The sequence below is a fragment of the Protopterus annectens genome, chromosome 5.part0 (assembly GCF_019279795.1).
Source record: "Protopterus annectens isolate FY-2018-M chromosome 5.part0, PAN1.0, whole genome shotgun sequence".
Taxonomy (NCBI): Eukaryota; Metazoa; Chordata; order Ceratodontiformes; family Protopteridae; genus Protopterus; species Protopterus annectens.
This window is the reverse complement of record NC_056735.1, coordinates 493,098,708-493,126,327: the sequence shown is the minus strand read 5'-3', so window position 1 is coordinate 493,126,327 and position 27,620 is coordinate 493,098,708.

Genomic DNA, 27,620 nt, shown 5'->3' with positions numbered 1-27,620 from the left:
AGTTGCCTGCAGCTTGTTGTGTCTGACAGGAATGAGAACCATAACCTGCTGCCTCACAGCATATTTTGTAGTTCGAGCATTCCCGTCATACCAGACCTTTTTCTGCTGTTGGGCTTCTGCCAGGTTCTCCTGTGCCAAGCCCATGAGTTCCCTGAGCCTTGTCCTGAGGTTTAGGACATATGCCACAACAGACTCCTTGTGGGATTCACACTCACCCTCCCACTCATCATGACTCAAATCTAGAGGTCTCCTCACACTTTGCCCATACAGCAATTCAAAGGGTGAAAAGCCTGTGGATTTCTGGGGCACCTCTCTGTAAGCAAAGAACAGATGGGGCAAATATTTGTCCCACTCCCTCTTAAACAGGTCGCAAATGTCCGTAGCATGGTCTTTAGTGTGGAGTTTAATTTCTCCAATCGAATATTAGTCTGGGGATGGTAGGGGTGGTCTTTAGGTGCTTCACCCCACATTGCTTCCACAGACAAGCCAGTAGATCTGACATGAAATTGGCACTTCTGTCAGGCAGTATTTCTTTGGAATCCTACCCTACTGAAAATCTCTAACAAAGCATTTGCCACCTTTCTACCTCAATGGAGGACAGAGCCACTGCTTCAAAGTATCTGGTAGCATAATCTAATACCACTAGGATATACTTCTTCCCTGTGAAACTTAGGGTATTCAGAGGCCCCACAATATCCTTAGCTACCCTCTGAAATGGCTCCTCAATCACAGGCAAAAACATCAAAGGAGCTTTCACCTTGTCTCCTGCCTTGCCTACCTTTTGGCACTGCTCACAGGTCCTGCAGTACCCTGTTACATCCCTAGAAATCCCAGGCCAATAAAGGTTCTGCATAATACATCTCTTTGTATGCTTTATGCCTGTATGACCTGCAAAGGGAATGTCATGGGCATTGGCTAGAAGTGCCACACGGTAGGCTCTGGGCACTATCAACTGCTGTATTCTCTCACCCTCTAGCCTCCCTCAGGGATCCACCCATCTATAAAGTAACCTTTTGTTCCAGTCTACAGATTCCCCCTTTCCTTGAGAATCAGGTGCCTCACTAGCTACCTCCCTCAGGCCTTGTAATGTAGGGTCTGAGAGCTGAGCCTGTCTCAACTCTCTCTTTGTAACCCTTCCCAGCTCCTCTTCCATAGGAAGTCTGGTATTCTCTGACAGCGATGCCTCACATGTCAGCAAAGTACTACTACTCACCTCTGCTTTGCAGGCAGTCTATCCAAGGGAACATCAGTACTCACCAGCAGCTGTGGCTCACTTTCAGTCTCACTGCTACATGGTGGCTCCCTCTCTGAAGTAACCACCAGACCAGTCCTGGCTTCAAGTCTGCAGTCTGTCCAGGTCCCCCAGGCTGCCAGACTTACATGCTTGTCTCCAAGCTTGACTGCATGTAGCTTCATGCACACAAGGTACTGTAGTATCAAAATCATTCCCTATCAAGACATGTGCAGGGATATCCTCAAACACACCTACTTGCTTGCTTACTTTTCCACCCTCCCAGTCAAGGTGAACCCTAGCCAAAGGCATTTGGACTGGGGTCCCTCCTAAAGATCTGACTGGAGTAGACTGCCCAAGCAAGTAGTGCACCTCTTTAACCATTGCAGGCTTCACAATGGTTAGGTCAGAGGCTGTCTATCTCTTAGCAGTGGCTTGTTTCCCATTAAGTAAGATAGGATATAATCTCCTTTGGTAGTTTATTACCCTTGTTGTCTGCAGGCAACTAACTGTTGACATTCTGTCATTCCTACTTACTGGCTGTTCCACCTTTTGTTTCCCACCTTGCCTCCTTGGACATTTGTATGCTACATGGCCCCACTGTTTACATTTAAAACATTTAACCATTGATCCTGGCTATGTACCTGAATTAGTGGCTTTCCCTGCTACTGGTGGACTTTGTTGGGGAGGTTTAGGTTGCCTACCATGGGTTCCCTAAGACCTATAAGCAGCACTGGGTATTCCTTTCCTGTGCAGTGATGCCCTGCTTGCTAGGTATAGGTCTCCCTTTTTCCCCCCAACTCATCTGCTGTGTTACATTTTCTATGCAATAACCAGATTCTCATGTCCTCAGGCAAAGTGCTAAGGGCTTCTTCCCTTACCAAAAGCTCTGCCAGGCCTTCAAAAGTGGTGAACTGACACCCACTCACCCATCTATGAAAATAAGTGTTTAACTCAGCGGTATATTCACACACACTTTCATCTACCTTGCTTCAGTGCTCACAAAACTTTTTTCTATGAGCTTCAGGTGTTAACTTAAAACACTCTAATAAACAATTTTTAAGTATTATAATTTAAGCAACCAGTATCAGACAATTTAGAAATAGCAGATATTCTTTGTATTTTACTATTACAGTCATTACATTTCGGTTATCTGCTTGCAGTAGCCCTCAGTCGGCCTGATTAACAATTAACAAAGTCTTATGTCCTACATCGGTTGCTGTCTCTTCTTCCATGACGTCAGGGGTATAAAACATGCAGACAATGTCATTACATCAGTCTTTCTTGCCGTGCGGTGCCCGAAGCAGAAGCAGTTCGCAAGTGCCGGTCGGCCGACTCCTGAAATTTTTGTTTTCGAGTTTCAGAACCGAAGTCTTCAACTAAAAGCTAAGTACCCGTTGAAACTTTTCTTGCTCTAAACCGATGTCAGTAAAAGTAAATAATTGCATTTCTTGTGGAAAGCAAATACCTCATAAAGATTTTCATTTGTACTGTATTCCTTGCCTAGGCCCTGACCATGATGTACCTCGCTGTCGGTTTTGTGCCTTATTTAAACCACAAACTATCTGTCATCGGTATATTTGCACTTCTAAATTTTTTGGTGCTCAGTTCAATTATCTTGATATGTCTTCAGTAAGCCATCCGACTACCGACATTCCGAAAAAACGCAAAGCTAAAGACAGAGGCCGCCCAGTTCGCCGGTACTCAGTGAGGCGCTTTCGCAGCCCCTGATACCTGCTACTTTAGATTCGCAGGCCTTTACTGAGACCCATTCGGAGTCCAGTATGCTGCAAAATACTTCAGCTTTGGAACCTGCGGATGTCTCTACCTTGGATGGGTCCGGAGCCTCTGTGCAGGCACCGGCTTCTGAGGGTCTATTCAGGCCTACTGACTTGCATATTAAACCAATGCCATGTTCTTCTTCAAGGCCTAAAACTCAAACCATGCCTAGAAAACTAACACCCAGACCGCGTGGTCAGGCCTCTATGCCTAAAAAAACAAATGATAAGAATGACTGAAGACCTTATTACTTTATCAGGGGAAGCCAACCTTCCCCCTCTACGAGACCTAGGACTGAGTTTGCTTATGATACTTCTGACCAGGATTCTGAAATTTCTGTTTCCTCTGATGACTAGGATTTACCCTTATCTACCTATGTGCATTCTGATGCTGGGGACTGTATTCCCTCTGCCCCCCCCCCCCCCCGAGGATTTCTGTTTTTTTTGCTGGGAAAGTCAGGATTTAGCCATACCTCCTGTACTGGACATTGTTGATGATGCCTTTTCGGAATCTAGCATGGCCCCTGAATCTTTACCTCCTGCTTCCAGTAAACCTGATAGATATTACAGGGTTCCTACTGCGGATCCTGAAACATATTAAAGCTACTACTGATAGAGATAGATGGGGTAAGAAGGTATACAGTTCTGCAACTTTGGCCATTAGGGCTTTGAATTGCCAGTTTCATATGTTAAAGTATCAGCTGCATATTATTGTTTTTCTTAAACAGAAAATTATGTTGATTCCTGATTGTTCTGAAAATAAAGATTTACAGGATTTTATGCAGTCTGCTGAACAAGTTGGTAAACATACATTGCAATGTGGTTTTGATTCACTAGAGGCATCTTGCAGGGCTGCGGTAACTGGGTCTGTACATAGAAGGCATGCTTGACTTAATGAGCAATTCTTGCCAGATCATGTTAAAGTGAAATTACTGGATGCTTCCTTAAATCAGGACCGACTGTTTGGCAACAAGGCAGAAGAAGTTCTTAAAAAGATGGAGGAAAAAGCTACATTTATGCAAACTATTAAAGATTTTTTACAAGTACAACCTCCAAGATTTAGTAGGCATTCGCCTTCTAAGAATTGGTCCTTTCCTGCCTCTCCCAGACCTAGTCTTCAGTCCCAGGGGACACACAGGACTAAGCCTCCACTTCCAAATTTGGGAGTAATAAAATTCCCCCTATGGTAATCTGCCTCAATGACTTATTTTTAAAACTTCCAAGTACTTCTCTACTGACTGCCCCTTTGGGGGGAAAGATTGCACCTCATGCAAAGAACTGGGACTCATTACCCAGGACAAATGGATTTTAAATATAGTGTCCCAAGGATACAGATTTCACTTCCACATGTTACCAACTCCAAGCGGTTGGCCAGAGCTACCTCCAAATCAGTGGGCAGAGGCCCAAAAGCAAGTACTTTCTCTCTTAAGCATAGGGGTTATTCAATTGATACCAGAAGAGGAAAAGGGACAAGGTTTCTACTCGAGATTTTTCCTGGTACCCAGAAAAGACAATTCATGGCGTCCTGTCTTGGACCTGCCTACTCTAAACATCTTTTTGGTGATTTCAAATTTCTAGATGCTGACACTTCACCAGTTGCTTCCTATGCTAAGCAAAGATGCCTGGTTGGCAACACTACATTTAAAGGAAGCATACCTGCACATCCCAATCAGGGAATCTTGCAGAAGAGATCTACACTTCAAAGCAGGCTACATGCACTATCAGTTCTCTGCACTGCCCTTTGGCTTATCTGCTGCGCCCAGGGTATTCACAAAGTGCCTAGCTCCAGTCATTGCATTTGAAATATTCAAATATACCAATACCTGGACGATTGTCTAAAAACCCTAACAACAGACGCATCAGACTATGCATGGGGGAGGGGGGTGCACCTGGCAGAGAAGTGCATTCAGGGCAAATGGAACCCAATTCAAATGCACCATCGCATCAATCATAAAGAAATGTTAGCTATACAGAATACTCTAACAGCCTTCAAGGACCACATTCTTCCAGGACAATTAATGGTAAAGACGGACAACACCACTGTTATGTGGTACATAAACAAGCAGGGGGGTTATACATTCTTACCCCCTCAGCACACTAGCCATGGCATTGTGGAACACAGCCTTGAGCTACCAAGTACATCTACAAGTTCAGTTCCTGCCAGGAAAACTAAATACACTGGCAGACGGACTAAGCAGAAACCTCATGGACCCACACGAGTGGAAACTGGAACTAAGGATTTTCAACATGTTGACAAGCAAATGGGGGAGCCCAGATATAGACCTGTTTGCCTCCCCCAGAACTGTCAGTTGGAAAAATTTTGCGCAAGGACTCCCCATAGACAAGCTTAGAAATTGGATGCTCTATCCTTCAGCTGGAAAAAACTATCAGTTTATGCCTTTCCTCCTCTGCCTCTGCTCTCCAAAGTATTACTAAAGATCAAATAAGACAAACCGAGGATGATTTTGATTGCACCAGCCTGGCCAGACCAACACTAGTACCCCCTCCTGTGCAGTGTGTCACTGTTGGGCCCATGGCACCTGCCTCAGACTCCTACCCTGCTGTCTCAGCAGGAGAACCAGATTCTGCACCCTCAGCTTCAAACACTGAACCTAGCAGCCTGGCTAATTACCTAAGCTCTCCTTTACCATCCTTCAGTAAACCTGTGATGGATGTCATTTTAGAGGCAAGGAGGCCTAGTACTAGAAAATCTTATGCTGAAAAATGGAAAAGATTCTGTGCCTAGAACTAATCTCAAGGGATGAGCACAGCAGTGCCCAATTTACCTCAGATTTTACAATACTTAACTGAGATGCTTCACAAGAGCCTGTCTTTTTCCTCAGTAAAAATTCACGCCTCAGCCATTTCAGCTCATTATAACACAGAACCTCCCCTCTTCTCTCTTCCACTGCTCAAGCAATTCCTCAGAGGGACCACAAATTTAAGACCACCCAGGAGAGCTCCAACTCCAACCTTAGACCTTAACTTTGTATTGGAGAAACTCACCCTTCCTCCTTTCGAGCCAGCTGCTACTGCAGATTTAAAATTCTTTTCTTGGAAAACAGCTTCCCTTTTAGCCATCACTTCAGCAAGAAGGGTATCTGAATTACAGTCCCTTATGGCAGTGGAGCCTTTCATCATCTTTCATGCGGACAGGGTGTCCCTCAGGACCAATCCCTTTTTCATGCCAAAGGTGGTATCCAGTGTGGCCTTAAATCAGTCCATTCATTTGCCTACCTTCTTTCCTAATCCACAGAACAAAGGGGAACAGATACTGCACTCCTTAGATGTGCACAGACAACTTAAATTCTACTTCGACAGCTCTAAACCTCAAAGGAAATCTGAACAACTGCTAGTGGTATTTGCTGCAGCGACAGAGGGGAAGGCTATTTCAAAGCGAACCATCTCCAAATGAATAGGCCATTGCATTCATTTCTGCTATAAACACCATGGAAAACCTATCCCACAGGGGATCAGACCCCACTCAACCAGGGCTGCATCTGCCTCTACAGCCTTTCTCAGAGGCGTACCTACCAGGGACATCCTAGAAGCTGCTACCTGGAGTTCTGTACATACTTTCTCCAAGCATTACCATTTGCCAATTTTCTCTAAATCCAGAGCTGGTTTTGCCACTGCAGTTTTGCAGGGCCTTTTAGCTTGTCCTAATGCTATCTAAAGTCCTCCTCCCATCCTTAGCTTTGGGAATCTACCCAAATGTAATGACTGCAACAGTGAAACACAAAGAACATAGTACAGTTGTGTACACTTACCATAAATGTAGATGTTCAAGTGTATTCACTGTTGCAGTCCTGGTTACCCTCCCTCCAGCCCTCTGATGTCTTTTGGCTATACCTCTTCTCTCATTTTCAATGCTTAAAAGTTTTTGGTGTGTTTGCTTTTTTGTTTGAGGTATAACCTTGTATATTTATAGATTTAATTGCTTCCCATTAGGGGGGCACCTGATATCTGGGGCAAGAAAAACTGATGTAATGATGTCGGCTGCAATGTTTTATACCCCTGATGACCTGATGTCATGGAAGAAGAGACAGCAACTGGCGTAGGATCCAAGACTTTGTTAATCAGGCCGACTGAGGGCTACTGCAAGCAGATAACCCAAATGTAATGACTGCAACAGTGAATACACTCAAACATCTACATTTATGGTAAGTGTACACAACTCTACTTTACAGCTTTACCATGGAGTAAGGGAGTCAGGAACCATACACAGAGCCCTTGGTCAGCATTATACTGTTTACATACCCTTTCAAACATATGAATAAAACTGTCAAAATTATCATCCTCTGTAAATTGTGGAAGAAATTTGCTGACCTTTGTTGCTTCTGGGGTTTGGTTACTCCCTTCCCCATTACCTCCATGACACTGTCAAAGAGTCAGCATCTTCTTTTCATGTTGCCTCTACCTCTCATTTTCTTCAGCTACCATACATCTCAGTCTCTCTGCTGCTTCTGTTTCCAAACATTTGGCCTGCAGTTCAAGTCTTTTTAACTCCAGATGGATTTTTAAGTCCTCTGTGCTGAGACCTATACTTCCCTAAGGCCAGTTTGGTTGTCCTCCTAGTTGCTGGTCTGTGATGCAGCTGTGACTAAGGCTGCAATCATTTCTGCATTAGTCAGGTTGGTGTGCCCCATTCCTTTGGCTTGGCACATCTCAAACAACTGGCTCCTTTTCAGCTTGCCATACTCCTCTGCTGACATCCTTGCCTGCTCTTCCTGACTAACTAAGCTAACAAAAAATAAATAAAACTATTGTGATATGAAACTCTGAATGTTCACTGTATGGCTGATTGGTCACTAAAGAAGGTCTTTGTACTCTCACTGTTTACAGGCTATTTGAGTTCAATATCCACACCACTGAATCCCAGTATGTGATGCGGTGATCCCACCACTGACAGGTAATAAATGTGATGCCCCACCCAACAGTAATATTTGATATATTAATTTGAGAAATCTCTGAGAGAGATATGAGATATAGCATTCTATATGCTGTCTTGAACCTGACAAGAAGACCCATTCACCACACATTTCTTTGCTCTGTAAGTAAGTTAACTACGGTATAGTAACTCCTTAGATATAGCCAGGAATATAGCAAAGCTTAGCTTAGATGTTTTTCTTTCTTTATTTGACACTTTCCTGGAATGTTGTTGTAAATATTTCCTGTGGTTTTGAACTCTGATGTCATTGTAAATATATACTGAATATTTTCTTGTTCTTTTAATATTTATCATTATATACATTTAAACCTTTCATTGTGGCTGATCTATCGAGAGATATTTATGTTCAGAGAGTACTTTCATATTTATTTGGTGACACTGTGGGCCACTCCTAATAGCCTTGCTCTTGGTCAAACTACCATTTGTATTGATAGTACCATTACACAGTAAGATTGGACGCCCTTTGTTAAGGGCCTTAAAGTACTTGATAAAGAGTGACTGGTGGAAGTGATAACTATCTTATAGTCTGGGCAAAAGGGGTCATAGCTAGTAAACCTGTTTTAACCTTTCCCAGGTTTGTGTGTGTGTGTGTGTGTGTGTGTGTGTGTGTGTGTGTGTGTGTGTGTGTGTGTGTGTGTGTGTGTGTGTGTGTGTGCATAAATCAAACCTCAGAGAATGTGTCTGCTACTTGGGCAGGGGCACAGCACTAAATGGACAGAGAGAGTCCTGGAGATCTTAGTTTGGTCACTCAGCTGAGATCTCAACTCTATAGCTATGCCAGTGGGGAGTGTTATTGGAGATCTGAAGAAGCTAGCCCTGGACAGACTGTGGTCTCTGTGTGCTCTTAAGGGAACTTGTACTTGATGCAGAGAGCTGCATCTGGAAGTCCTGTGTTTGTACCTGTCATCCTCCAAATGTACTTCCCCCACTGGTGCCAGTGGTGAGGATTGAGGCTCCTTCCTTACAGGTCCAGTGGTGGGACATTGGATGCCCTACTAATTATCCTCTTTTTAACAGTATCTTCTGTTCTAGAATCAACTAATAAAAAACCCACCAGAGCAGGTCCTTCACTTAAGATTCCCCTATCCCTTTTGCTTTGCCTATACACTAATATCAGTCCCTGATAGGGAATGCAGTCTCTAGCCTGCAGTTCAGATGTGTTCTTGACCTCACCCCATTCTATTACCTTTCCCTGTCTAGTTATTTGCTCTCTGTACCTTGGCTCCTTTGGCAGTTTTCGCCACTAAATTCCAGCCCCTCTTGCCTATTTTCTGTACCTCTACTTGCTACCTTTAGCCAAACTCTTGTCTGTTCATAATGGAAGCAAGACAAGGATTTCTCATTGCGTTGGAATTCACCCTGAATTGTTTCAGTGATGTTGGTATTGCAATCAACAGAAACAAGTTAAACTGACTCCTTCAAGGAACCTTGTCTGGCTAGGTGCTTGCCTAGATACTGCTCTTCACAGAATCCTCCTTCCAGGAGCCACTGTCTCACCTGACCAAATACTTCCAAAATATTTTGCAGCAAGAGGCAGTAACTGCAAGATAATTCCTCTGACTATTGGGTTACATGGCTTTTTCCATTCTAGTGGTGCCCCTAGCCTGCATACATGTGAGTGAGCTTCAGTGGTACTTAACCAACAAGTAATGTTTGAATACACATTGTCTAGATAACGCCATCACACTTCTCCTTTGCATTCGAAAAGAGATCTCATAGCAGATAGTACAGCACAAACCAAATTAGTGAATGCCTTTGAGAGCACCCCCACCCACTATGATCATGTTACCATGAACTCCTTGGATCTAGTCCAGAGGGCTCCAGGTTCAGGGAAAATGAGATGTTGAGATGAAAAAAGAAAACAACATATAAAGTTAAAAGAGATGATAGTGGTCATTTTAGCACTGAAGACCTTAAGCCACATGTTTAAAGAATGTGTCCTCCAGATAATGACAGCACCACAATGATATGGTTCAACACAAACAATGAGGAACTCATTCATATCTTCTGAGTAGGCTGAAATTGCGAGCCTGTGAAATAAATCAAGGGGTGGATATGGCTCTGAGGGCAGCACATTCCCTCTCAACAAAATGTGTCAGCAGACAGCTGTGCAGATTTCAAGTATATCCTCACAAACAGATGTTAAACAGAGATGTGTTTTTGGGCCTGACTAGGATATACTGTGTACTGGAAATAGAAATGTTTGCCTCCCTCCAGACAGGCAACTGAAGCAGTTCTGCTGCAGAACAGCAACTCCAAATGTCTGTAAAATAGATGCCTTTTCCTTGAATAGGGCAGGCATGTTCTTTTATGCATTTCATTCTATACTCTCAGTCTCCAACATACTCCTAGAAAACAAGGAAGCAAGGCCAGAAGACATTTTTGTAGCTCCCCTTTGGTCAAGATATCACCGGTCCTCTCTTACACAGTATGGTAAGAGAAGAATTAAAAGTGTTGCCGTAGCATGCAGAACTTCTAAGTACTTACTAGGACTCCTAAAAAATAACAACTGCAACAGTAAATCTACTCTAGCATTTATATTTATATACATTGTGTCTACATTAAGTTCCTAACACAACTGCAGTACTCTTATGTGTTGAAATTCCAAGCAGTTTCATAGAAAGATAATAGGCAAGGCTTCTCTGCTACTGGGCAGAGAATTAGGTGTAGTTGACATGTTTGAGAATGGTATGAATACGTCAAACCTTTCAGTGATTTACAGTTCTTTGTACTAATGTTCAGTTGTGAATCAGATTCAGAATGCTCTTCAGCTACTTCCCAAAGATGACAACACAAGCAAGTATTACAGAGAATTGCTACAGCTGATAAGTTTGGATTCCCTATGGTTTAAAGGTGCCTTACTATCTTGATACCTCCACGAGGGCAACAGCCACTGCTATTACAATACATAGTCTAGTGACCCATTCACAGCAAGACATGAAGGCAGAACATTTGGATGCAACTATTTCCCTTGCAAACCTTTTTGGGGTACTAGATGATAACTTATGAATGATCTGTGAAATAAGAGCAAAATACATCTGTTGTCTAGCGCATTCCACCATCCTAGATCACAGTTTATTTGAAAATGTTCTGTCCCCACCTAGGCTGTTTTTATAATAGCAATTGTCTATAAACAGCAACCTGACTAAAGGAAAATAGTATGTCCTTCAAGGATGCATCTGCAGTCATAACAAATGGGTTGTCCTGTCGTCAGGCAGCCCTTCGGTCGGCCGGATTCCAAAGTCTGGGTCCGGCTGATGTCGCACTTCACCCGGCGTCATCTCTGCTGGTCTTCGGTATAAAGGCATCAACCGCCATTTTCCTCAGTCTTTCTTGCGCTTGAAGCAGAAGCTGTTCGCAAGTGCCGGTCGGTCAGATCCAGAGATTACTACTACCGAATACTACTTGAAGACTTCTAAAAGCTAAGTGCCCCGTTGGGGACTCTTTCTTGCCTCAGCCGATGTCAGAAAAAGTCAATAACTGTTTAACTTGTGGGAAACAAATACCTCATAAAGATTTCCACTCTTACTGCCTGCCTTGCTTAGGCCCAGACCACGACGTAGCAGCCTGTTCAGCCTGTGCTTCCTTCAACCGACGAACGCTTAGGCGTCGGTAGGAGTTTGCTGAACAGTTTTTCGGCTTAGATTTTGCATACATTATGCCGTCGGATCCTCCCCCTACCCAAATTGTTAAAACGCAAAGAAAAGACCGACACTCGCGGTCCGGTTTCGGCGAAACCACGGTTAAGCAAGCTTGAAGTGTCTCGGTTTCGGCCGAAACCGAGAAAACAGGTCAATCTTCAGCTGAATCCATGACTACTACTGAGGCTCCTGCTACCTTAGTTGAATCGGCCTCTGAAGTTTTGCCTACTACTGTGGTTCCTAGTGATTTATCAGACACCATCCCTTTGGATGTCTCTACCCCAGCACATGGTGCTGCTAGGCCTCCTGCAGCCATGTCTATTAAGGCCTTTGCCAGGGCTAAAGCAGCCAAAACTGTTAAATCAGTGCCTGTTAAGCCCCCCTCACACAGGCCCTCTTCTAGTTCACAAATGCTTACTCTGGCAGAGGATTTAATATCCTTAATTAGGGGATCCCAATCTCACCCAGACAGGGCCTCTCAGCCCCCAGAAAAGAGACCTAGAGCAGAGCCCCGAGCCAGTGTCCTCTGATGATTCTTCGGATGACTCAGACATTACAGATCAGCCAGAGGCTCCTTTTTCTACTTATGAGGATTCCGATGCTGAAGAATCCATTCCATCTGCCTCTCCTCCAGAGGAATTTTCCTTTGGAGAAACCTTACATGCCATGAGAGAACAATTCCAATGGCAGGGACAAGATTTCTCAGATTCAAGAAAAAGGCTTAGGACATTTCTGCACCTACCACAACATAGGCCCTTAGCTATACCTCCAGTACTGCCTGTTGTGGATGATGCATTTAATGATGTTTGCACTGCTCCTGATACTTTACCTCCAGCCCCTGCCAAACCAGATAGATTTTACAGGGTACCAGACACTCATCACCACCTATACAAGGCCCCACTTGCAGATCCTGAGACTATATCCCAGGGGCCTAAGGCAGTAGCCTCGACCTCAGCAAAACCCTACTCCTTCTGAAAGGGAATCCAGGTCCTTAGAGATGGGGAAAAAGTTTACACCTCTGCTACTCTCTCAGCTAGAGCTTTAAACTGTCAGTTTCATATGATCCAATACCAAGAGTTTATGCTTGATCAGTTAACTAAGAAGCTGTCCTCTGATGACTGCTTAGATAAGAAATATGTTTTAGAAATGGTGAATAACATTCAGCAGGTTAGAAACCATTCTTTAAAATGTGGCTATGATGCACTGGAGGCTTCATTTAGATCAGCCATGACTGGCACAGTGATAAGAAGGCATGCATAGTTGAAAGAACAGGTCTTGCCGGATCATGTTAAAGCAAAGCTGTTAGATGCTCCTATGGATAAGGCCAGTCTATTTGGTACACCTGCTCAGCAAGTAATGAAGAAAATGGAAGAGAAGGCAAAATCTGTACAAACAGTTAAGGATTTCTTACAGGTTCAGCCCCAAGGTTTAGCAGGAACTGGCCTGCCAAAATTGGTCCTTTCCAGACTCCTCAAAATCTCAAAGAGGCAGGAATAGACGCTCTAGAGGCAGAAATCAATCCAGAGGAGGTGCCTACAGAGGACGACAGTGGCAAGGCAATAACCGAGGCACAGACACAACCACTGCCACTGCAACAGGACAAACACAGTGACTTGGCTCTGACACGCCTACCAGGGAGCAAATAGCAGCACCTTTAGGCGGAAAGTTAGCCTTATTTTTGAAAAATTGGCACTATATCACAAAAGACAAGTGGATTTTGCAAACCATAGACCTAGGCTACAGGTTTCACTTCCACACCTTACCAGTAAAAGAGGAATGCCAAACCTACCTCCAAATCAAAAACAGAAGCTCTAAAGCAGATAGCTCAATTAACAATGATGAGAGCTGTGGAAAGAGTACCAATAACAGAACAGGGCAAAGGATTCTACTCCAGACTCTTCCTAGTACCAAGAAAAGAGAAAAGTTGGAGACCTATTCTCGATCTGTCCGTCTTAAACACATACATCATTGTCCCAAAATTCAAAATGCTGACCCTACAGCAACTTCTTCCCATGCTGGGCAAGGAGTGTTGGCTGGTAACTCTTGATCTCAAGGAGGCATACCTGCACGTCCCCATACGACCAAATTGCAGAAGATACCTCAGATTTCTTGCAGGATCAGAGCATTATCAATTCTCAGCATTGCCCTTTGGCTTATCTACTGCGCCCAGAGTATTCACAAAATGCCTGGCATCAGTAATCGCTCATTGCAGGCTACAGGGAATCCAAATTTATCCATACCTGGACGACTGCCTGTTACAAGCGGACAACAAAAGCAAGCTGACAACAGATTTACAAAGAGTCATTTGCTTACTACAAGCCCTGGGATACACAGTCAATTTAAAAAGTCAAGACTGATACCATCCCAAACAAGAACATTCTTGGTGCGGAATTGGACACAGTAAAACAAATGGCATTCCTAACTGCAGAAAAACAAGAACAACTCCTCTTTACTTCTTGGCATTAACAAAGCAGAACAAACTAACAGCAAGAAAAGTACTGCAGGCCTTGGGCTTCATGGCATCATGCATAATCCTGGTCCCACATGCCAGACTGCATATGAGAAAGCTACAGTGGTACCTAAAGAATTTATGGTCTCAACACAGGCACAGCTTAGAAACCGAAATCCCACTAATCCCATGCCTGAAACAGGAGTTCCTATGGTGGGCTCAAGCATGCCAGTCAAACCCAGGCTTGCCCTTCCACAACTTTCAGGCAAACCAAACCATCACAACGGATGCCTCAGACCTAGGCTGGGGGGCGCACATGTTGGACAAATGCATACAAGGATTGTGGACTCCAGACCAGCTGCACCTGCACATAAACCAAAAAGAAATGCTGGCAGTAAAACTAGCAATCCAGAAGTTCAGACCATTCCTCAAAGAAGGCCATTTAATGATAAGGACAGACAACACCACAGTCATGTGGTACATCAACAAACAGGGAGGCACTCATTCTTACTCCCTATGCAGAATGACTCTGGACCTTTGGAATATGGCTCTGAGCTACAACATCCAGTTACAGGCAATATTTGTGCGGAAAAGAAAACACCCTAGCAGACATGTTAAGCAGAACCACCTCGGATGCTCACGAATGGATGCTACACCCGGACATCTTCAAGGCCATCACAAAGAAATGGGGAATGCCACAAATAGACCTATTCGCATCCCCACTCAATCACCAGCTCAAAAAATTCTGCACAAGGACATACCACCCACTTGCATGGAAGGTGGACTCTCTGTCCTTCAGTTGGAAAGGCCTGACAGCATATGCATTTCCACCTCTTCCTTTGATGCACAAGGTACTACTGAAAATCAAAGAGGAACGTCCAAGGATAATCCTGATAGCTCGAATTGGCCAAGACAACACTGGTACCCATTGCTGAGGAGCATGTCTCAGGGGAGAATGTGGTCAATACCCCTGATGCCTTTGATGTTAACTCAGAACAACTACAACATCATGCACCCAAACCTAAAAACCTTGCAACTGACTGCCTGGAACATCACATAGCAGCAACTAACCCAGACCTATCCCAAAGGGTTAAAGACATTATCCTTGAAGCCCGCAGACCTTCAACAAGAAGGAACTATGCAGGAAAATGGAAAAGGTTTGTAATTTGGAGTTCTGAAAGAGGAAAAGATGTGTCGAACATAGATATTGCTAACATCCTGGAGTACTTGGCAGAGCTTCTACATACAGGCCTGTCCTATTCCTCCATCAAGATACATGCATCAGCCATTTCAGCAGAATACAGCTTCGATCCACCTGTCTTTTCGCATCCTCTACTCAGGCAGTTCCTCAGAGGGATCAAGAATGTAAAACCTCCTAGGAAACCACCATTACCAGCATGGGACTTGAACTTTGTGCTAGAAAAATTGACACTCCCTCCATTTGAACCAGCAGCAACAGCAACAGCAGATCTTCAACACCTATCATGGAAAACTGCTTTTCTACTGGCAATTACTTCAGCGAGGAGGGTTTCGGAACTACAGGCCTTAATGGCAGTACAACCCTTCCTAATCTTCCATCAAGATAGGGTGTCCATGAGAACTAATCCTACATTTATGCCTAAGGTGGTATCCAGAGTGTCTTTGAACCAGGCAATCCACCTACCTACCTTCTTTCCCAATCCACAGAACAGGGGGGAAAGACTGCTGCATACCTTGGATGTACATAGACAGTTACGCTACTACCTGGACAGAACCAAAGGTGACAGAAAAACTGACCAGCTTTTAGTAGCCTATGCAACAGGAAGGGAAGGAAAAGCAATTTCCAAACAGACAATCTCCAAATGGATAGGAAATTGCATAAGATTCTGTTACTCCTACCATGGAAAACCAATTCCACAGAACATAAGACCTCATTCTACAAGGGCTACAGCCACTACCACAGCTTTCTTACGAGGTGGCAACCAAGGACATTATTGAGGCTACTTGGACCTCCGTGCACACATTTGCCAAGCATTATAATTTACCTCTATACTCTAGATCCCGAGCAGGGTTTGCCACTGCTGTACTGCAAGGGATCCTAACTACACCATAATTCTTCTTCCTCCTCCCTAGTTTGGCTATGGTATTCTACCCATTTGTTATGACTGCAGATGCATCCTTGAAGGACATAGTACAGTTTTGTACCTACCATAAATGTAGATGTCCGAACAGGATAGCATCTGCAGTCAGATTACCCACCCTCCTTCCCTCTGTGGTACTCCTAGGGTATTTACCCTCCTAATAGCTAGCTGGGGAGTCTCTTATGGTGTATTTGTTTGTATATATGTACATACATGCTTATTTTTTGTATTTGCCTTCTACTATTTTGGAAACATTGGCATTTATCCAAAATTTAGCTTTCCAAGAGGGCAACTGGCATCTGGGGCAAGAAACACTGAGGAAAATGGCGTCGGCTGATGCCTTTATACCCGAAGACCAGCAGAGATGACGTCGGGTGGAGTGCGACATCAGCGAAGCGGACCCAGACTTTGGAATCCGGCCGACCGAAGGGCTGCCTGACGACAGGACAACCCATTTGTTATGACTGCAGATGCTATCCTGTTCGGACATCTACATTTATGGTAGGTACAAAACTGTACTTTTCCTGTGCTCCCCACATAAACTTTTAACAGTGGCAAAGAGATTCTAGGTGGCCTGTAAACAGATATGTATCAGATCCATATTGTCATTCTGGGTAACTTTTGGCAGTTTCTTGAGTCATGGCAGTAGATTTTCAAATGTCTGGGTCTTGCATTTCATTGTACAGGGTTTGCAGCAGGGTTTTTCACAATTGTATATTCCTTGCAAGATGCCACAAACACCATCTCATTAATGTGTAGAAATATCACTAATTCTTCATTAGATGTGTATGCATTAGATTGGGTATCCTACCAGCAGAGAGGTACATACTTCTATGCAAGGTTCTTTGCTGCCTGTGATGCCCGTGCCCTGGCCCAACAATCAAGGAGCCTCAATCCTCACCACTATCACCAGTGAGGGGTGTCTCATGTAGGAGGAAAGGATAACAAATACACACAGTAAAGTGCAATTTCCCGTAAGAGCACACAAAGATCACAGTCAGTCCAGGGCTGGTCGCTCCCTTGCTCTCCAGGTCCCCAATAAGACTCCCCACTGGCAAAGCTACAGGGTTCAGATCTCAGCCTAGTGGGCAAGCTAAAACCTCCAGCACTCTCTCTGTCCAACCAGTGCTTCATGTCCCTGCCCAAGTAGTTGACACATGCACACTTTGAGATAAGATTTTATACAACCGCACAGACACTCCTTGGGAGGCTGGCACAGGTTCTCCATCTGTGCCCCTTTTCTGCTCAGTGTAAAAGGTAGTACCACTTGCCACCACCCACTAATATTTATCAGCTACTCAAAGGCCCTTAAAAGGGTGTCCAGTTATTACTGTGCAGTATTATTATCCAGTTGGTAGTATAGCTCATGGCTAAAGCTATTGGAGTGACTTTGTACAATTTTACCAAAGACATGCAGATACTCTAAAGAACTTAAATTATCTCTGCAAAAACAGCCACAGTTGAAAGGGTTTAAAAATATTTAATAACTAATAGTCAAAACACAAGACAATACTTTTTACTACACAGTGCTAGTCAAGAGTTCAGAGATCACAGATAAATATTTAAAATAATTCAGTAGTACAGTTCTGACATCACAGAAAAACACTTAGTCTAATATTTCTAGTTTCTAGCTATTTCTAAGAGAAAACACAAGTCTAAGATAAACTTACATATAGAGCAAGACAGTGCTGGTGTTGTATGGTCAAGACAAAAATGCTTAATGCTCTCTGATTCTCTCTGTTTTTTAAAATCACATTCCTGGTTCACATTACATCATTCTTCACACTTCCCTGGGTTCCCAGGCTAACAGAAACTACATTCACATTCTTCACCTCTGGGCAGAAACCAGAGCAATAAAGGACATTTATGTATACAAATTCTGGCTATTAAATCTGGTCTTAAAACAATAGCAAGAATTCCTTCATCTAGAACCAACTTTAAAGATCAAAGACCATCATAAAATGTTTGACTTAGCTTCCTTACAGCGGAGTGCACTGTTGTTACATTTTTTTCAGTTCCATATGTAACACTATTTTGTTCCATTTAAGACAACAAGCCTGTGGCTTACATTAATATTGACAAATGACAGAATTATCTATAAAATTCTATCTGGCTAAGCTGGCAGCCTTCACATTTCTCCCCCCATCGAGAGCTCAAGCTAGTTTTTTGAGTGACCCTTGAGAAATGCTGCTTGAGAGGGTTAGGTCTATCTGAGTATACCTTACCCCATTCCGTGTCTTGAGTGCCCATTTGCATTGACATTGTTAATCTCACTGTGGTGCTGCACTGACATAGGTTCATAGTTCATAGGTTCATAGTTTAGTACTAAGCTAACTGCCCTTGCGAGCCATTTTAAGCCTAGCCAATTATCCCTTCTGAGACTCAAACCCTGCACCTTGTGTTTGTAAGGCAAACACCTTAGCCATTAAGCCACCCTCCCAACCCGCAGCATATCATATGCTTGCAACCCTGGGCTCCATCTTAGCAACTTGGTCTTTTGCTGGCTGGCTCTGTTCTTCCTTGTCAGGTCTGTGAGGGGAGCAGCTATGGTACTATAACTGGGGGCAAACTTTCTGTAGTACCCTTCTGTCCCTAAAATGCCCTCACCTGCTTCTTAGTAACAGGTGCAGGCCATGCCTGAATGGCTTCCACTTTGGCAGGTTCTGGCCTTATCTTTTACACTCCACACTCTATGTCCTAGGTAGGAGACCTCTGCCATACCCACCTGACATTTGCTCGGCTTAATGGTCAGCCCTGCCTGCTGTAGTCTGCTCAGTGCCTCCCTGACATGCTGAAGGTGCTCTGGCTAGGAATGGTTGTAGATGACAATATCATCTAGGTAAGCAAGGGCAAACCCTCCTGCTAGGATATTATCTACCAGCCTCTGGAAAATCGCTGGGGCATTCTTCATCCCAAAGGTCATCTTTGTGAACTCTTACAAGCCAAAAGGAGTCACAAAGGCTGACTTCTCTCTAACACTGGAAGTCAAGGGCACCTGCCAGTAACCCTTGGTAAGATCAATGATTGTAAGATACTTAGCCCCACCCAGCTGCTCTAGGGCCTCATTTGTCCTAGGCATGGTGTAAGTATCTGACTCTGTGTGACAATTTAATTTCCTGTAGTCCACATAGAACCTGGTGCTGCCATCTTTCTTTGGCACCAGCACCACTGGGGAGGCCCAAGGACTGTTGGACTCTTGAATCACCCCTAGTTCCAACATCTCCTGTACCTCTTCCCTCAGAATGTGTTTGACTCTCTCAGGAACTCTATAAGGGGCCTGCCTAATAGGCCTTTGGGGTCCTGTATCCACCTGGTGCTGCCCCGGGTGGGTGCACCCTGGTTTCCCAGTGAACATGTCCCCAAATTCCTGCAATGCTGCTCAAATTTCTCGAACCTGGGTAGGAGATAGCTGCTGGGACATTGCTACCCCTTCTACTGAGGTGTCAACCTGACCCTCACTGAGGAGATCAGTCCGCAGATCTCCCTCAGACTCCTCCTGCAGTCCACTGCAAATGCTCAGCACAAGGGCCTCCCTATCATGGTAAGGTTTCATTACGTTAACATTGTACAATTTGTGCCCCTGCCATGTGCCTAGCAGTTCCACCATGTAGTTAACATCACTTACCTTTCTTACCACCTCGTATGGTCCTTCCCAAGTTGCTTGCAGTTTGTTGTGTGTGACAGGAATGAGAACCATTACCTGCTGCCCCACAGCATACTCTCTAGCTTGAGCATTCCTGTCATCCACACCTTTTTCTGTTGTTGGGCTTCTGCCAGGTTCTCCTGGGCCAAGCCCATGCATTTCCTGAGCCTTGTCCTGAGGTTTAGGACGTATGCCACAACAGACCCCTTGTAAGACTTGCACTCACCTTCCCACTCATCTCAAATTAAATCTAGAGGTCCCCTCACCCTATGCCCATACAGCAACTCAAAGAGTGAAAAACCTGTGGATTCCTGGGGAACTTCTCAGTAAGCAAACAACAGATGGGGCAAATATTTGTCCCACTCCCTCTTAAACTGATCTGCAAATGCCTGTAGCATGGACTTGATTGTAGAGTTTAACTTCTCAACAAGACCATTAGTCTGGGGATGGTAGGGGGTGGTCTTTATGTGCTACACCTCACAGGACTTCCATAGACAAGCCAGCAGGTCTGACATGAAATTGGCACCTCTGTCAGTCAGTATTTCTTTTGGGAACCTACCCTGCTGAAAATCTCTAAGAAAGCATTTGCCACCTTCTCTGCCTCAATGGAGGACAAAACCACTGCCTCAGGGTATCGTGTAGCATAATCCACTACCACTAGGATATACTTTTTCCCTGTGGAACTTGGGATACTCAGAGGACCAACAATATCCATAGCTACCCTCTGAAATGGCTCCTTAATCACAGGCAAAGGCATGAAAGGAGCTCTCACCTTGTCTCCTGCCTTGCCTACCTTTTGTCACTGCTCACAGGTCCTGCAGTACCCTGTTACATCTCTGGAAATTCCAGGCCAATAGAAGTTCTGCATAATATACCTCTTTGTACATTTTATGCCCATATGACCTGCAAAGGGAATATCATCAGCTATGGCTAGAAGCACCAGACAGTAGGCTCTAGGCACTACCAACTGCTGTACTCTCTCACCTTCTAGCCCTCCCTCAGGGGTCCACTCTGTGTATAGTAACCCTTTGTCCCAGTATACAGATGCCCCTTTTCCTTGAGAATCAGGTGCCTCCCTAGCTACCTGCCTCAGGCCTTGCAGTGTAGGGTCTGAGAGCTGAGCCTGTCTAAACTCTTTCATTGTAACCCTTCACAGCTCTCCTTCCACTGGAAGTCTGGCATCCTCTGACAGTGGTGCCTCACTGTCAGCCTGAGTACTACTACTCACCTCTGCCTTTGCAGTCACTCTATCCAAGGGACCATCAGTACCCACAAGCAGCTGTGGCTCACCTTCTGTCTCACTGCTACAGAGTATCTCCCTCCATGAAGTAACCACCTCACCAGTCCTGTCTGTAAGTATGCAGTCTGTCTGGGTCTCCCCCAGGCTACCAGACCCACATGCTTGTCTCCTAGCCTAACTGTATGTAACTGCATAAGCACATAGTACTGCCTCATCCAAGTCCTTACCTATCAGGACATCTGCAAGATGGTAGTTCAGTACCCCTGTTGTCTCAAGACAACCTACTATTGGCATTTTGTCTTTCCCACTTACTGGTTCCCTCACCTTTTGTTCCCCACCTTGCCTCCGTTGGACACCTGTATGCCACATGGCCCCACTGGTTGCATTCAAAACATTTAACCCTAGCTCCTGGATGTGTACCTGGACTAGTGGCTTCCCCTGCTACTGGCAAATTCTGTTGGGGCAGTCTGGGCTTCCCACCATGGGTTCCTTTAGACCCATGAGCAGTACTGGGGGTCCCTTTCCTGTGCAGGGTGCCCTGCTTGCCAGGTATAGGTCTCCATTCTTCACCAACTCATCTGAAGTAGCACATTGTCTATCAGCTAACCAGATTGTCATGTCCTCAGGCAAAGCGCTAAGGGCTTGTTCCCTCACCAAAAGGTCTGCCAGCCCTTCAAAAGTGGTGACCTGGCATCCACTCACCCACCTCTGGAAATAAGTGCCCAGTTCAGCAACATATTCACACACACTTTCATCTGCTTTGCGTCTGTGCTCATGAAAGTTTTTCCTAAACGTTTCAAGTGTTAGCTTAAACAATTCTAACAAGTGATTTTTAACAGCAGTATAATCAAAACATGCAACATCAGACATTTTTGACAAAAATGTTACAGCTTTACAATGGAGTAAGGGGGTCAGAAACCGTACCCAGAGCCTTTGGTCAACACCATACTGTTTGCATACCCACTAAAACATATGAATGAAACTATCAAAATTATCCCCTCTCTTTAAACTGAAGAAGAAATTTACTGACCTGTTGTGCTTCTGGGGTCCAGTTACTCTCTTCGCCATTACCTCCATGACTCTGATGAAGAGTCAGCATCTCCTTGTCATGCTGCCTCTGCCTCTTCTTTTCCTCAGCTTCCAGGCGTAGCAGTTTCTCACTCTCCTCAGCCTGCAAACGTTGCAGTTTCTCATTGTCCTCACTCTGTAGATGCCTCAATCTCTCAGTTGCTTCTATTTCCATATGCCTGGCCTCCAACTCAAGTCTCTTTAGCTCCAGATGGATTTTTAAGTCCTCTGCAGAAAGGTTGAGCTGTCCATTCTCCGAGGGTATTATATCTCCACTGCCAGTCAGATTGTCCTCCTGGTTGCTGTTTTCTGATGCAGCTGTAATGAAGGCTGCAACCAGGTCTGCCTTAGTCAGGTTTCTATGCACCAGTCCCCTAGCCTGGCACATCTCCACCAGCTGGCTCCTTGTCAGCTTTCCATACTCCTCTGCTGACATGTTGCCTGCTCACCCTGACTAACTAAGCTAATAAAAGAAATAGAACAATTGTGGTCTGAACTCTGAATGTTCACTGTGTGGCTGATTTAGAGTACAAAACACCTTCAGAGCTCACTGTACACCAGCTGCAGGAATTCACTCTACCCACACCACTACAAGCCAATTAGTATTTGCCAACCAATTAATATGTGGTGTAGATATCCCACCACTGCCAAACAATTAGTGTGTGATGCCCGTGCCCTGGCCCAGCAATCAAGGAGCCTCAATCCTCACCACTGACACCAGTGGGGGGTGTTTCATATAGGAGGAAAGGATAACAAATACACACAGTAAAGTGCAGTTTCTGTTAAGAGCACACAGAGATAACAGTCAGTCTGGGACTGGCCGCTCCCTTGCTCTCCATGTCCCCAATAAGACTCCCCACTGGCACAGCTATAGGGTCCAGATCTCAGCCTAGTGGGCAAGCTAAAACCTCCAGCACCCTCTCAGTCCAACCAGTGCTTTGTGTCCCTGCCCAAATAGCTGACAGACCCACACTTTGAGATAAGAGTTTATACAACTACACAGACACTCCTGGAGAAGGCTGGCACAGGTTCTTCAGCTGTGCCCCTTTTCTGCCCAGTCTAAAAGGTAGCACCACTTGTCACCACCCACTAATATTTATCAGCTACTTAAAGACCCTTAAAAGGGTGTCCAATTATTACTGTGCAATATTATTATCCAATTGGTAGTACAGCCCACAGCTAAAGCTATTGGAGTGGCTTTGTACATTTTACCAAAGCCATGCAGGTACTCTAAAGAACTTAAATCATCTCTACAAATACAGCCACAGTGGAAAGGGTTTAAAATATTTAATAACAAATAGTCAAAACACAAGACGATACTTTTTACTACACAGTGCTAGTCAAGAGTTCAGAGAGCACAGAGAAATACTTAAAATAATTCAGTAGTACAGTTCTGACATCACAGAAAATGCGGTCTAATCTTTCTAGTTTCTAGCTATTTCTAAGAGAAAACACAAGTCTAAGATAAACTTACATATAGAGCAAGACAGTGCTGGTGTTGGATGCTCAAGACAAAAACGCTTAATACTCTCTGATTCTCTCTGTTTTTTTAAAAGCACATTCCTGGTTCACATTACGTCATTCTTCCCACTTCCCTGGGTTCCCAGGCCAAAAGAAACTACATTTACATTCCTCACCTCTGGGAATCTGTGGTGGTGCAGCAGTAGTGTTGTTGCCTCACAGCAAGAGGTTCTCCCATTTGAGTCTCGGCTTAGGTTGGGAGTGCCTTCATTGTGGAGTCTGCATGTCCTCCCCGCGGTCAAGTGGGCATTTAAAAGACATGCGTTGAATGGGCATGCCTTCGTTGAAGGTTGGGCGTCGGGCTGGCAACTCAACATCATAAAAACCAACTGCCAATCATTAGCGGCCCGGAGTTCTGCTGTGGCGACCCCTAACCGGGAAAAGCTGAAAGACAAACAACAATAACAACCTCTGGGCAGAAACCAGAGCAATAAAGGACATTTATGCATGCAAACTCTGGCCATTAATTCTGGTCTTAAAACAATAGCAAGAATTCCTTCATCTAGACAGGCCAGAGCTAATTTTAAAGATCAAAGACAGTCATAAAATGTTTGACTTAGCTTCCTTACAGCAAGTGCACTGTTGTTACATTTTTTTCAGTTCCACATGTAACACTATTTTTTCCATTTAAGACAACAAGCCTGTGTCTTAACACTGATATTTACAAATTACAGAATTATCTGTAAAATTATATCTGGCTAGGCTGGCAGCCTTCACACTGCCCCAGAAAATGTAACAGCTTTTGGAGGCCAATTCTAAATTGCATCCACCTTCAACAAATTCACAAGTACCGAAACATTAAGAATGCTGACCATCAAGGTGCTTTTACCACTGTTGACTGTTAAAGTTCATGGCAACTTTGATATGGAAGACTTTTAATATGCATCCTTAATCATGTATCCCACAACAAATTCCTAGATTCAATGAGCTAGCCTTCATTTTCATCACTGCTGTTTAGTTTACCCAGTAACCCAGGAGTGTTTACAAAATGCTTGTGTAAGTCTTTGTAATTCTGTGTAGATTACCATAAATTCACTGAGAAATAAAATCATGTAGTGGCAATATTTTTTTTTAAGTTCCAAATAGAATATATGCTATGCATATTGTGAAAACTAGTAAAATAAGCTAAATAAACAAGTGCTCCACAGTGGATAAATGTCCTTCAATCAATGCCACCAGAATACAAAATAAAACTGAAGGACAAAACATGGCTAAAATAGTAATACGTTTATTAAAGGTTAGTGCTTTTGCACCATATGGTCTGAAGAAGCACCAGTTTCTGGTGCAAAAGCGCTAACTTTTAATACATTTATTGCTATTTTAACAGTGTTTTATCCTTCAGTTTTATATTGTTGTATATTGTGAAAACTATCTGGTTGATGCAAACTTATCATACTGAACATTTAAATTTAACTGTATTACCTATTTATAACATTTTAACAAAATTTTGTGCTCTAATAATAATATCCATTTGTTAATAAGGTAGACTGACTGGACAGACAGCCCCTATTCAGAGGCAACACAAGAGCAATTTCTGGGTAAGTGACTTAAGATCACACAGTAGGCAAAAGGGAGCTGGGAGAATCAAACACTGTACCAAAGGAACTACAGCTTACATCCTTAGTCCTCTGTGCCAACTGCCATACTTATTTTTCATATCCTTGTCTAAAAGAGAAGAAAGTCATTAAATCTGTTTTAGTAAATTAATTACTCTGGAATTTGGCTTAGAGGATTAAGTAGCTGTTAAGGAGCCATTTCCTGTGGTCCAGTGGTTCAAGGGTTGATTCTGTCAGCCTCCATTGCCTAACAGTTTGACTCTGAGTAAATCACTTAACCAGACACTGCTTCTTTGCTGAGTGTGAAAAAGGTCCATGGAGATCATGGCACTACCCAGGAAATAAATACAAACAAATAAATAAATAAATCAGTCCCTAGATAGTGTCACTGTAAAATAAAAGTGCATCCTCGAAAAGTGTTTCACATTTCCTAAGTAACTATTCCCCCAATGCACAGACATAAAATGCCATTTAATCGTATTTGATGCATCACATCTAATTCTGCAAATAGTCCTGCATTTTATCTCATGATTTTATAATGTAGTTTGCATTATTTTCTCTAACTTTTTTCTCTGTGATGATGTGAGGTATTGCCAGTTATGCCAGGAGAAGCAGGTGGATGTGTAACATATGCCAGTACAGCTACCTGAAATTTAGTAAAGAATTTTATGTTGTTTGAATAACAAACTGATTTGTACAGATGTTTGTGTTGAAAAATGTAAAGCTGCTTGTGTTAAAAATGTACCAATAGTGTGCCTTGCTGGTTAGAAAAAGAAATATACATGTATTATTGTAACTGTTTAAATGTATATGTTTTAACAGAAGATACTGGAAGAAAAGAGGTTAATCTCAAACTTTTAAAAACAATTATAAGAAATTAAATTACTGGGCCTAGGCCATAAAGATGTTATCTCACAGTTTTGAGTGAAGCCAGAGATGCAGTGTCTGTAAGAAGTATGGTTTATTAGCTCCTGTAGAAAGAGTGGAAATGTGTTATGGTTTTATGGCTTTCAGAAGCTGCAACAGATCTTAGCAAGGCTCTCTGTGTATTATTGACACCTATGTGCTAAATCCTTACAGTTTCTAGCCAAGGGGGTTGTATGGGAACCAGAAGTCAGATGACCAGACGTATGTCATGTCATTCTGTAACCTAGGACAAAAATGATATTTTAATACCAAGTGGAACTGAAGTCTCATAGCACTCTGTTTTGGAAACCTGACATAGAAAGATCACTCACCTACTTCATCTTGCCTTGCTCTAGTAAGTCATCAAGAGATAATAATTCTTTAGATTAGTCAGGAAAATATAGTGAGATTAGTAAAGTATTTTTTTTCCTGTAAGCGTGAACCTTTCCACCTGTGTTATTTTTAATATTTCCTGTCATTGAAACTGTGGTGTCTGTTGGAAATAGATATTCCATATTATAATGTTCTTTTATTATTTGTTATTAAATATATTTAAACTTTTCATTGTGGCTGGTCTCTTACAGAATATTTTGAGTGTACTTATATCTATTTGGTGACTCTGTGGCCACTCCTGAAAGCCTTACTGCATTGGTCAAACAGTACCATTTGTACTAATATTAATTTCCCTCAGTATAATTGGGTACCCCTGTAAAAGCCTTAAAGTAGCTGGATTTGGAGTTTCTGGTGGCAGTAACTACATTATAGTCTGAGCGGAAGGGGGCATAGCTAGTAAATCTGTGCCAGCCTTTTCCAGGGGTGTGTGTGTGTGTGTGTGTGTGTGTGTGTGTGTGTGTGTGTGTGTGTGTGTGTCTGCTACCTGGAGCAGGAACATGAAGCACTTGTTTCACAAGAGAGAGTGGTGAAGGACTTGGCTAGGACACTCGGCTGAGGACTTCTGCAGGTGTGCCAGTGAGGAGCCTTACTGGGGACCTGGGGAGAGATGGAGAGAGAAAGCCAGACCCTGCACTGACTGTGTTCCCTGTCTGCTCTTAAAGAAAATTGTGCTTGATGCACACAGCTGCATCTTGAAATTCTGGGTGTATCCATTTTTGTTCCAAGTGAACGTTCCTCTCCATTGTCAGTGATGAGGACTCAGCTTCTTGATTACTGGCCCAGAGTGGGACTCCACACTCTCTTCATCCCTATCAAAAGGATTTGAGAATTACCAATGACACATCACTAAAGTCATGCAATAAAAATACCTGAGTATGAAATCTGCCTTTTGAATGTAATTCTGTTTAATCTCCTGCATTTTCTTTTTTGGGGGGGATACATTCGTTGTGAAAATCCACATATATGCATATGTGTAAAGTAACCTAGATACACTTATAATATACTGGTTACCATAGTTTTGAAACAATTGCCAATGTTGTTAGAAGCCCCAAGATGATTCCTAGTCCAATAAGTCGTACTTTTTGAAGTGGTGAAATCCAAGGTGCATCCAGTTACCTCTCAG